General features: G+C 37.3%; 1 long non-coding RNA gene across 1 annotated transcript; it reads left to right on the top strand.

The window, feature by feature from the left end:
* Window positions 1–597: 597 nt before the first annotated feature.
* LOC110212163 (uncharacterized) lies at window positions 598–11,771 on the top strand. Its single transcript, XR_002325587.2, has 3 exons — window positions 598–696; window positions 3,496–3,563; window positions 11,593–11,771. It is a non-coding gene; the product is annotated as an uncharacterized LOC110212163 (long non-coding RNA).
* Window positions 11,772–11,991: the final 220 nt, after the last annotated feature.

Raw genomic sequence — 11,991 nt, 5'->3', positions numbered from 1 at the left:
AGAGGTCATGTAGTCCTTCATTACTACAGTGACTTGCCTAAGGTCATATAGGTGTTAAGTGAATTTGACATTTATTAAAAGCGGCTGTTTTGTAGAGAGTACAGTGCTAGGCACTGGGGGAGATGGAAAGCTTAGCTAAGACAGGTGTGCATGGATCAGAGAGCTGTAGAAGAAGTAGCAGGACATAATAACTGATACTTGTGAGAAATAAGTGAGAAGAAAGAGTCAGAGATAGTCTAGAAGTTTTGAATACGTAAGACAGCACAATGGTGGTGCCACAGACAGAAACAGTGATGCCAGGAGGGCATATTTTAGGAGAAAGATCACTCTTGGCCATGTTGAGTTTGAGGTGCTACTCAGAAACCTCTTTAAATCTATGATATTTAAGAGGTGTTTCATTTATTTATTTGTTATTTATTTAATTTAAACATTTTAATTTTTGTTTTAATTTACTAATTATTATAATTTATTTTAATATTTGTTTTATTTAATTAATATATAAACAGAAGCATTATTAATTAATTAATTATTAATTAAATAATTAGATAAAGAATATTTATTGATTTGTTTTGTTTATTATTTATTTGTTAGGATATGAAGAAGGCTGAAAAAAAATAAATGCAGTTTAATTAATGAAATCTATATCCAATGCTGAAGAAATTCTGGGCTTCAGATGACCAGAGAATTCACCAAAAAGTGAGTCACATAAAGGGAAAGTCATCTCCTTGTTAGAAATAGATCATCATGATAATTTACAAAGACACAGGAGGGTCATGCAGTCTTCTACCTGTATGTACTGAGGAAGAGTGACAATCTCTCTCCTTCAGGCTGAAATGGAATCACTTCGAACAGATGAGAATATTTTGCTTTCCCAGGAAAAGGTTGATGCAGGGCAGTCAAACTGAGGAGGGAGGGCTCAGAAGACCAATCAAAGAATCATAAATTTTGCAAATTGGAAGGGACATCAGTGGCTACCAGTCCAACTTATATACTAAAGGAATTCCCATTATGGCATACCTAAAGTGGTCATCTAACCCAGGGGTGGGGAACCTGTGGCCTAGAGGCCACATGTGGTCTTCTAGGTCCTTAGCTATGGCCTTTTGACTGAGTCTAAGTTTTACAGAACAAATCTTTTGGTTAAGGGGATCTGTTCTGTGAAGTTTGGATTCAGTCAAAGGGCTGAGCTTGAGAACCTAGAGGGTAGTCTAACCTCTGCTTCAAGACTTCCAAGGAGGAGAACCCCAACACCATACAATATTGCGTCTCTTGAGCAGTTGTATGGACATAGCTAAGTGTAAGGATACTCTATGCCTCCTATAAAATAGAAGGGAAGAGGAAGCTGTGAAATATGTGCTTTGACAAAAGTGAGGGAGAAAGTGCTGCAATTTATCATCCCCGTTTAACAAATTAGGAAACAGAGGCCTAAAGAGATTCAGTAAGTGATTGCCAAAGGTCTTGCCAGTTTTAAGCCTGCACAGTCTGGCAGGCCATTTGTCAGTAGCTGAGAAGCCAATGTCCTCATCAGAGTGAATTTTAATGGGAGGTGAAAAAATTCTGCTCTCTTCTCTGATCTTCATAGTAGGGATTGTGGAAGCCTGACACTTACTGATGGGAGCCTAGTTTGCTCATTTGCCCAATAGTGGCAGGGCTGACAACTTGGCCCTAAGAATCTTTTTTGTTTGGTAGGATACATTAGTCGGCTCTGGCCCCTGTTGTGGCTAAACTGACTTCCTATATACATCTTTGTGATTTTGAAGTTAATAATAGCTCACATTTACATGGTGCCTTAAAGTTTGCCAAGTGTGTTATATACATTATCTCCTCTGATTCTCATATTAATCCCCTTGGGTAGATGCTATTATTATCCTTATATACAGATGAGGAAACTGAGGCACAACTCTAGTGACATGTAGCTGGGAAGTGCTTGAGGCAGGATTTAAACTAGTTTCCTTCTGATTTCAAGTCCTGGGGCTCTCGCTCAGGCTAGAGGATGATACTGATGCCCATGGACTTGCCCCAAGGTCATTGTATCATCCAGTCCATCCTGCTCCCAGCTCTACTTCTGACTTTCTGGACTTTACCACTGTGTCTCACCTCCTATCTCACCCTGGAACTTCCCTCCACCATGTTGGCCCCCTTTTCTCATTGGATATATTCACAGGAGGAGTCCTACTGGGGCTTCCATTTTGGGGGAGAGACCCATGCCAGCCAATGTTCATTCCCTTCCCAGCTCTATTTCTGAAGTTCTGGACGTTGTGGACACTATGCCCCCATGTCAGTTGCATTTCAGCTCTATTTTTTGTGTTGTTTTTCTCCATTAGAATGTAATCTTAAAAACAGGGACTGTCTTCCTTTTCATAACCACAATTAACACAAATAATGAAATGTTCTACTCCCTGATACCTTTATTAGGTATGAACATTTCTTTGAGTTATATAATCAATGGTGTAAACCAGTCACGGCCCATTCCTAGATATTTCTATTGAGTCATTTTAGTCAATGAAAGATTTAAGCTATCATCCCCATTAGGAGATAGTAAGAATTGAATGAAAGCAGATGACACAATATGCATAAGGTCTTATGCTTGGTTGAAGAAAATCATCCATGTCCAATGCAGCTTGGATAAAACAATAATCTAATTTTGAATCCAGAATTCCAAGAGCAAGCCAGTGTAGTGGTAAATGAAATCTCTTGGGAGGACGTAGTATTTGTGTCCTGTGCCCCCAAATTTTATCAGAGGATGACCCTGTGAACTTTGAGAGGTCAGAAATTTTGGACTTCCCACTGGCATTGTTGGTAGTGTTACCCTCAGCACTGATGGCAACCTATACCATGAGCCAAGGACAAGTTAGACACAGAAAGGAAAGGTAGCTTGGAAATTTTCTAAAGGCACCAACCCTTAGAACTCTAGCAGCATGGAACCCCGAGGAAGAAAGAGAAGGTAGCATGTGCCAGGCAAGTTAAGCCACCACTATCACCTTGACTGCCACTTCCCTTCAGATCCTGATGGGGAGATCCCAGGACCCTGAACCCAAGATTCTTTGGGATAGAAATGCTTCTAGCCCAGTGCCCTCAGCCATTATTCTGGGAAAGAAGGCCTGTGGAGATGTAGCCTGGCTCCTGTTCCTGCAGGTGCTATGGTCACATCTTTTGGAGACTCAGAAAAACAAGTTTTTGCCACTGAAATACTTCACACTGTCAAATGGTTGCACATTAGAAAATATCATTTTATCTGTGAAAATGGCATATTAAAGAAGAGACATTACTGTGTGCTTTGTCTCTGTACCTTAAGGGTCATGGGCTCTTTCCATCTGGCTTTCACCTTCATTTTCTATATATGTCATTTCCCCTGTTAGATTGTAAGTTCCTTGAGAGAAGGGACTTTCTTACTTTTCTATTTACATCCCTAGCACTTAGCATAATAAATGCTTATTCATTCATTCATTCATTCATTCATTCATTCATTCATTCATTCATTCATTCATTCATTCTAAGGGCATCAACCCCCAGAGCCGAACAGAGAACTACACCAAAGGAGAACTTAATGAAGACTCTAAAAAAAGGTAAATGGATTTCCAATAACCACAAGCCACAATTATCCTTTGGCTGCATGTGGTCTCTAAGTTTGAGCTCACTTTCCCCTGAAATCTGTATGTACGTGTGAAAGAATGTGTCCCAAACTTCAGGGTGAATATTTTTGTCACATTTTAAAATTTTGAATTCCAAATTCTTGTCTTCTCCTTAGCCCTTCCCCCACCCACTGAGAAAGCAAGCAGTATGATACCCATTTTACATCTGAAGTCATGCAAAACATTTCCATATTAGCCATGTTGCCAAAAAAAAAAAAGACAAGAAAAATCAAGTACAACATACTTCAATCTGTAAACAGAGTTCATCAGTTCTCTCTCTGGAGGTGGACAGCATTTTTTGTAATAAGTCCTTTGGGATTATCGTGGATCATTGTATTGACCAGAATAGTTAAATCTTTCAATTCAGTTCAATTCATTTGATTTTGTTTTGTCTTAATTACATGTTAAAAATTTTAATATTTGTTTTTTTTTAATTTTGAGTTCTGAATTCTCTCACTTTCTCCCTCCTTAAGAAAGCAAGCAATTTGATATAGATTATACATGTGCAGTCATGCAAAACATTTCCATATTAGCTGTGTTACAAAAGGAAATGCAGACAAAAAAAAAACCTCAAGAAAAATAAAGTAAAAAAGTATACTTAGATCAGCATTCAGACTACATTACTTCTTTCTCTGAGGTGGATAGCATTTTTCATTGTAAGTCCTTCAGAATTGTCTTGGATTATTGTATTGCTGAGAATTAGCAAAGTCTTTCATAGTTGATCATCATTACAATATTGCTATTAATGTGCATATTCTGTTCACCTCACTTTCCATTGGTTCATATAAGTCTACCCAGATTTTTCTGAAAACATCCTGTTCATCATTTTTTTACATGTACAATTATCTTAAACTTTCCTTATTAGTAATTTTGTGCAAGAAAATTCAATCAAGAAAGAAGGAAAGGAAAGAATGAAGGAAGAAGAAAGGAAGGAAGGAAGGAAGGAAGGAAGGAAGGAAGGAAGGAAGGAAGGAAGGAAGGAAGGAAGGAAGGAAGGAAGGAAGGAAAGACGGAAGAGAAAAATAGTATTCTTTGGTCTGTATTCAGCTGACATTAGTTCTTTCTCTGGAGGTGGATAGAATTTTTAACCGAGTCCTTTGCAATTGTCTTGGATAATTGTATTGCTGAGAAGAGCCAGTCTATCAAAGGTGCTTGTCACACAATGTTGTCGTTACTGTGTACAATGGTCTCCTGGTTCTGCTCACTTCACTTTGTATCAGTTCATGTAAGTCTTTCCAGGTTTTTATGAAGTCATTCTGGCTGTCATTTCTTACAATACAATAACATTTTATTAAAATCATACGCCACAGTTTGCCCAGCCGTTCTCTAATTGATGGTCATCACCTCAGTCTCCAATTCTTAGCCACCACAAAAAGAGCTGCCTTAAATACATTTGCTATAAATATTTTTTTCTTTGATCTCTTCATGACACAGACCAAGTAGTGATATTGTTGGGTTGAAGGTTATGCATGGTTTTATAGCCCTTTGGGCATACTTCCAAATTGCTTCCCAGAATGGTTGGATTGGTTCACAACTCCACTAAACAGTGCACCAACGTCCCTATTTTTCCACATCCCTTCCAACATTTGTTATTTTCCTTTTCTGTCATGTTAGTCAATCTGAGGGATGTGAGGTGGTACTTCAAAGTTACTTTAATTTTAATTTTTCTAATTATTAATGATTTAGACCATTCTTTTTATATGACTATTGATAACTTTGGTTTCCTTTTCTAAAAATGACCTGTTTATATCCTTTGGTCTGGGGAGATGTTCTTGTACCAACAGTTCTTCTACTATACCACATTATTAAATACTCCTTTCTAAGAATTGATTAAGAGAGGCTGGCTGGTAATCAATACAGAGCACATCAGATAGGGGCTCATGAGTATTCGATTTATTATTAATTAATTATTAAATTATAAGATAATAAATTATAAAATTAATTTGTTAATTATTATTAGTTCTTAATTAGCATGAGTATTAGAAACCCTTCCCAATTCCTCAGGATTACTTTGGGAATTTTGAGGGAGGGAAATAGCCAAGCTCTAGGAATCCAGCTCACCAATGTAGATGGAAATGGGGAAAGTAGCCTTTAAGTAGGTGTATAATTAAATAAAGCACTATTGGACAGATATTAGCTTGTATGGAAGATGTATATAGAAGTTAGCTAAGACCCATTTCATTTGGGAGTTATACTCTTAGGCCCTAAGGTGTTTCTTTTCCTGCCTGGAGAAAGTTTATTTCCTTCAGCTTAACTGCTTTACTCTAAGGAATTCAGGCCTTCTTTCCCATCAGCAGACATTCCCTCCCACAACTTACTTTGTCTAGTAAATGCTCCTTGTATTTCTTTTTCTGTCCACTCCCACACACTGAAGTAATTTCCCTTTCTGGGAACTCACCAAAAAAAAAAAAAAAAGAAGATGAAACTTGCTATTGTGAAAAAAGATGTGGTCCATCTCTCCTGAGGCTCAGTATAACCTCTAACAGGTGTTTGGCCCTTCCTAACGTCACACCCCAGCTATGGAGGAACTCGGCTAGAAACCATGTTTTGCATTATTTCTGCCCTTCTCCACTGTCTGTGGAGATGCTGTAATAATGAATAAGATACAGATATGTCTTAGAGACACTCAAGTGAGACTTAGGCAAACTTGTATCCCCTAGAATTTCTATAGACCATGAATTAAAGTTTCTGTCTAAGGAATCATGGGAAGACTGAGTAAGTCTGAGTCTGTCCATATGAAAACTCTGTTTAAAAAAAAATAACAACCCGTTGACAAATATTTATTGGGTGCTCTATCACTTTCTTGATACATGACCTTGGGAGAATCACTTCTCCCTTTCAGACTTGGGGCTTGGATCTCCAATATTCTAGGACTAGTCTGGGAATCAATATGCCTTACTCCCAGTCTTACTTCTGTGAACAGCTGACATTGAGTGAGGGCCATCCTTTGGGCCTCAGTTTACTGATCCTTACAATAAGGAGTTTGGATGAGCTGATATGATTCAGTTAATTCACTTCAGTTTAACAAATAAATATTGAGTATATCATGTACAAAGAAGGCAGGTAGGTGGTACAGTGTATATAGAATTCTCAGCCTAGAGTCAGAAAGACCTGAGATCAAAGCCAGCTTCAGACACTGAATAGCTGCGTGTCCCTGGACAAGTCACTCACTTCATCTTTGCCTGTTTTGATTTCTTCAACTGTAAAACAGGAAAAATAACAGCACCTGCCTCTCAAGGAGCTGCTGTGAGGGTAAAATGAGATCATATTTATAAGACATTCAGTACTGTGCTTGGCATGTAGTAGGTGCTTAATAAATGCCTTCTTCCTTCCTTCTTTTATGTACTGGGTGCTGAAATACAAGTTTAAAAAATGAAACAATTGAGGCAGTGGATAGAGTACCGGCCCCAAAGTCAGGAGGACCTGAGCTCAAATTCGGCCTCAGACCAAACACTTGACACTTACTAGCTGTGTGACCCTGGGAAAGTCACTTAACCCCAATTGCCTTAAAAAACAAACAAACAAACAAACAAAACCAAAACTATTTCTACCCTCAAGAAGCTTGAGATCAAGTAGGAGGGATATGAGATGAATGTGGTAGGGATGATATCTAACTAAGCTTTCTCTCTCCTCCAGTTTTGAGAATGTTCAACGAATAAAGACAAACTGGATAGAAGTGGGGAGGGAGCAAAGCAGAGATCTGAACCAATTATTGCTGGATAATTTGAGAAAGGAGCCCATGGTACACTTCAGGGTTGTCAAAAAGAAAATAATACCTCTTTATTGAAGGAAGGGAAATATTTCAACAGGTAGAGATGAGTAGGAAGTGTTTTTGGTACTGGGGGTAAATCTCCGTGAATGCATGGAGGCACGAAGGACAGGTTGGGGTCCATCAGGGGACAGTCAGTTGGTTTGCAAAGGAAAGTATGAAACGAAGCTGTCAGATTGATGGAGGGCCTTAGACAGTTTGTCCACTGTCACAGCTTTTCTGATATAGTCAGATAAGGATGGCCCTAGGTAGAGTCTCCCAGTGTGGAAATGGGCCTGTATGTTAGAACAGATGGTAGTAGAGAAAGTGTGCTTTTCTGACAAAAGGGTGAAGCTTCAAGGGAATTAATGAGTCAGAAACCTGCCTTATCTTTTCTTACCATTCTTGGTAGAACCAACAAGGTGAAATTTAGACAATCTGGTCTAAGATCCTCATTTTGAAAATTGGGAAACTGAGGTCTAGAGGGGAGAAATGACTTGCCCAGTATCACACAGTAAGTGAAGAGCAGAGCTGAACCTAGAACCCAGAGGCTCACTGTCCAGCATGATCTATGGCAACAAGAAAACTGTTCCCCTATCAAAGGAATGGGCATGATATTTTCTGTTTTGCATTTTAATGGACCAATGAATTTTCATAAGCATTGCAAGTAATCAGCAATGAATTCTGACAATTTCCCAATATTAATTCGTCTACTACCTGCCCTTCATAGGGAGCAAATTGCCTCATTATCTACCAATTGACTAGTTTTCTATCCAAGTGGAAATGAAGTCCCAGAGTGTAGGCATCAGGCTCAAATGGATAGCAAAATCGCTGTCAATTTGAGTCTAGGTATAAAAACATATTCAAAAAAACAGCGTGTGGCATGGGAACTCTTCTGCCCCTTCTGCATCAGTACCTTCTCTGCCATGAATGGGCTCATGCAGACTCATCACGAATCCCTTACATTTGTCAAATTCTTGGACTCTGGTCAGCATAGAATGGGACCTTAGGATACAGGGATGTCAAAGCTAGAAGGAGCCTTTAGAAAACATAGTAAAGAGGAGACCTTCGATCTGCCGGGGTGGGGAACCTGCAGCCTCAAGGCCACATGTGGCCCTCTAGTGTGGCCCTTCGACTGAATCCAAACTTCACAGAGCAGATCCCCTTCATAAAAGGATTTGTTCTGTAAACCTTGGACTCGGTCAAAAGGCCACACCCAGGACCTAGAAGGCCACAGGTTCCTCATCTTGCTAGAACATAGGAAGCAGAATTTTAGATCTGGAAATAATCTAGCTTCAAGAGACAGCAAGTATATAGAATGCAGCTTGTAGAATGTAGGGGACTTCATAACGTAACAAATATATGTATGTGCTTGTGTATGTGCATATACATGTCTGCGTAATACTAGAAAGTCATACCTAGTATTATACAGACAGTATTATACAGTATAATACAGTATGCTATATAATATAGTATTATACAGGTTATAAATCAATACCTATAGATTATTTTAAATGTTTCCTATGTAGTACAGCTTTATGTTATACATGTATTCTCTAGACATAACTATATACACATACTATATATAAACCTATTTATTTATAGATTCGCTGTAACTATATATATGTACATATTTTCTAGATAGAATTATATGTACATACACATGTATGTGCACACATATATATCTATGTATACACATACACATATTCTATAGATAGAATTGTATATACAAACATATGTGTGCATACACATGTAAAAATATATATTATGTACATGTATGCAGATATATATGCAGTGCTTATTTAGCTATGTATACTATCATTATATATTCTCCATGCATAATTATGTTCACATAGAATATACATGTATATATATGCATGTATATGTCTACACATATATATGCATGAGCATACACACATGCATTATACATGCACACAAACCTATTATATACACACTATAATTATATATATTCTTTAGATAATTATATATGCACACATGTATTTATATATACACATGTGTATATATCCATATAATTATGGTTAAATATGTGTGTACATTTTAATACATGTAGTTAATAATATAATAATGTGTGTATATGAGAGAGATAGAGAAAGGGGGGTGGAGGAAGGAAGAAGACATGTCTAAATATAGCTACAGTTTCTGTTTCTGGATAATATTGTTCTGGCTGCATCAAATCATAGGGCACTTAAGAGCCTCCTGTATAACACACATAGCCACTCAAAAGATTTAAACCCATCTACTCCTGATGGAAAAACCAAGTGGATAAAAAATACGTATTGTCCCTAGAATGATTTATAATTAAGGGCTGACTTAACGAGTTTGTTGAGTATATGTACAATATACGCATATATTTAGTGTGTGTATGTACGTGTATATACTCAGCATATAAATACATATTGCAGTATGATATACATAATATAATTATACACAATAAAAATTTCATTTAAATACGTATATATACTCATTACTTTATACAGTTTATCAGTGTGTGTATATGTATATGTTTATAATATACATACACACATGCGTGCATATATACATATACATACATACACACATATCTATCTATCTATATTTTGGATAAGCATTGTAAATGAGACAAAGATTTGGGCCCCAAATTAAATTAAAAAAAAAAAACCTAAGTTACCTTCAGAAAGTTGGAAAGGTCTTTTAGTGACCCCAAATAGTCCTCCCAAAACTAAGGGTATTTATTTCTCATCACATTATTCTCCTATGGTGGTTTTACAAGAGCTAGCTCTGGAATGCAACATTCTCCAAATAATTAAAAATGAGAGATCAATGGGAAGATGTATTGTGGGTGTGAACTGACTGCAATACCTAACAAATAAAGAACCATGACCAAGAACTTGGCTAAAGGATATTGTCAAACAAATATATAATTGAAAAAGAAGACAGGGCTGCCCATGTGGTGATATAAGGGATAACCAGCAGATAGTCTGTGTGATCCTTTTGAAGTCAGGAGAAAGTGGGGAAGGCCTGTGCGCATTTGGGTCTTATGGTGAACTTTTAGAAGGATGTGGAGAAGAGTCACACAGGCAGATGTGGACCTATTATGGTCTTATTGGAGGAAATATCCACATTGACAATATCATAGATCCATCTGAGTGTTTGAAAATATAGACAAATTTGAAACTATGCTCAAAGGGCTATATAACTGTGTACCCTTTGATCCAGCAAAACCACTACTAGGTCTGTATCCTAAAGAGATCATAAAAAAGGGAAAAGGACTCACATGTACAAAAATATTTACAGCAGCTGTTTTTGTGGTGGCAAAGAATTGGAAATTGAGGGGATACTTATCAATTGGGGAATGGCTAAATAAGTTGTGATATATGAATACAATGGAATACTATTGTTCCATAAAAATGATGAGCAGGCAGATTTCAGAAATACCTGGAAAGACTTATATGAACTGATGCTGAGTGAAGTGAGCAGAACCAGGTGAACATTGTGCACAGTAACAGCCACATTGTGTGATGACTAATTTTGATAGACTTAGCTCTTCTCAGCAGTGCAAGGATCTAAGACAATTCCAAAAGACTCATGATGGAAAATGCTATCCATATCCAAAGAAAGAACTATGGAGTCTGAATGCAGATTGAAACATGCAGTTTTCTCTTCCTTTTCTTCTTTCTTGTGGTTCTTATCTTTTGTTATGATTTTTCTTTCACAACACAACTAGTGTGGAAATATGTTTAATATGATTGTACATGTATAGCCTATATCAGATTGCAGACTGTCTTGGGGAGGGGGGAGGGTAAAATATTTAGAACTCAAAATCTTGTAAAAGTGAATGTTGAAAAGTAAAAATAAATAAATAAATAGATTTAATTTAAAAAAAAGTAAAGAAAATAAGCAGTTCATTTGTAGCATTAGATGCAGGGTGGCGTAATCCACAAGAGATGTCAGTTCTGCCTGTGACATATGCTAACGCTGACCAAGTCCCGGAAACTAAGGCAGCAAGTTGCAGAGAAGGTGAAGGTCTGCATTGACAGAGGATTTTTTTTTTTTATAAGGTGCTTGCTATAGCAATGGAATCACAAATCTGGTCCCGAAAGGTTAATTGCTGCATTTCCATTAGTGCATATCTCCATCAATATGTGTGTGTATGCATGCATATGTATAAAGCTATTCATGCTGGTCAGGCTAAAACTTTGCTTCTTCATTTAATAGGGATGCAGAGTCACTTCAATCAAGACTTCCATTAAGTCTTGACAGCTTTGAGTGTGGAATATGTTGGCTAGATCAGAGTCTTTAATAATGGCCTGCCTGGCCCAGCCTCCCGGATCCATGATTCAAAGATGTTTGTGTAGATGAATATTATACTCTGAACTCATCTAATTTTTCAAGTATAATGGTAAGGAAGAAAAATAAAACATTTTCACAGTGAACTAAATTGAACCAAATTGAAAGACTAGAAGAGTGAATATTAATTTGCTTTGCTGAATTATAGAACAACTGTGTATATTATGTTTATGTAGATTTCCTAGTTTTTTCTTCTCTATCCAAATTCCATCTCCTTTTTCAAGATTCAAGATTCTACCTCCCCACTGAAGTTTTTCCTGCTGACCT

Source organism: Phascolarctos cinereus, unplaced genomic scaffold (assembly GCF_003287225.1).
Source record: "Phascolarctos cinereus isolate Bilbo 61053 unplaced genomic scaffold, phaCin_HiC Scaffold_9;HRSCAF=440, whole genome shotgun sequence".
Taxonomy (NCBI): Eukaryota; Metazoa; Chordata; class Mammalia; order Diprotodontia; family Phascolarctidae; genus Phascolarctos; species Phascolarctos cinereus.
Note: the sequence above shows the minus strand (reverse complement) of the source record. Positions and strands in the feature narration are given on the sequence as shown.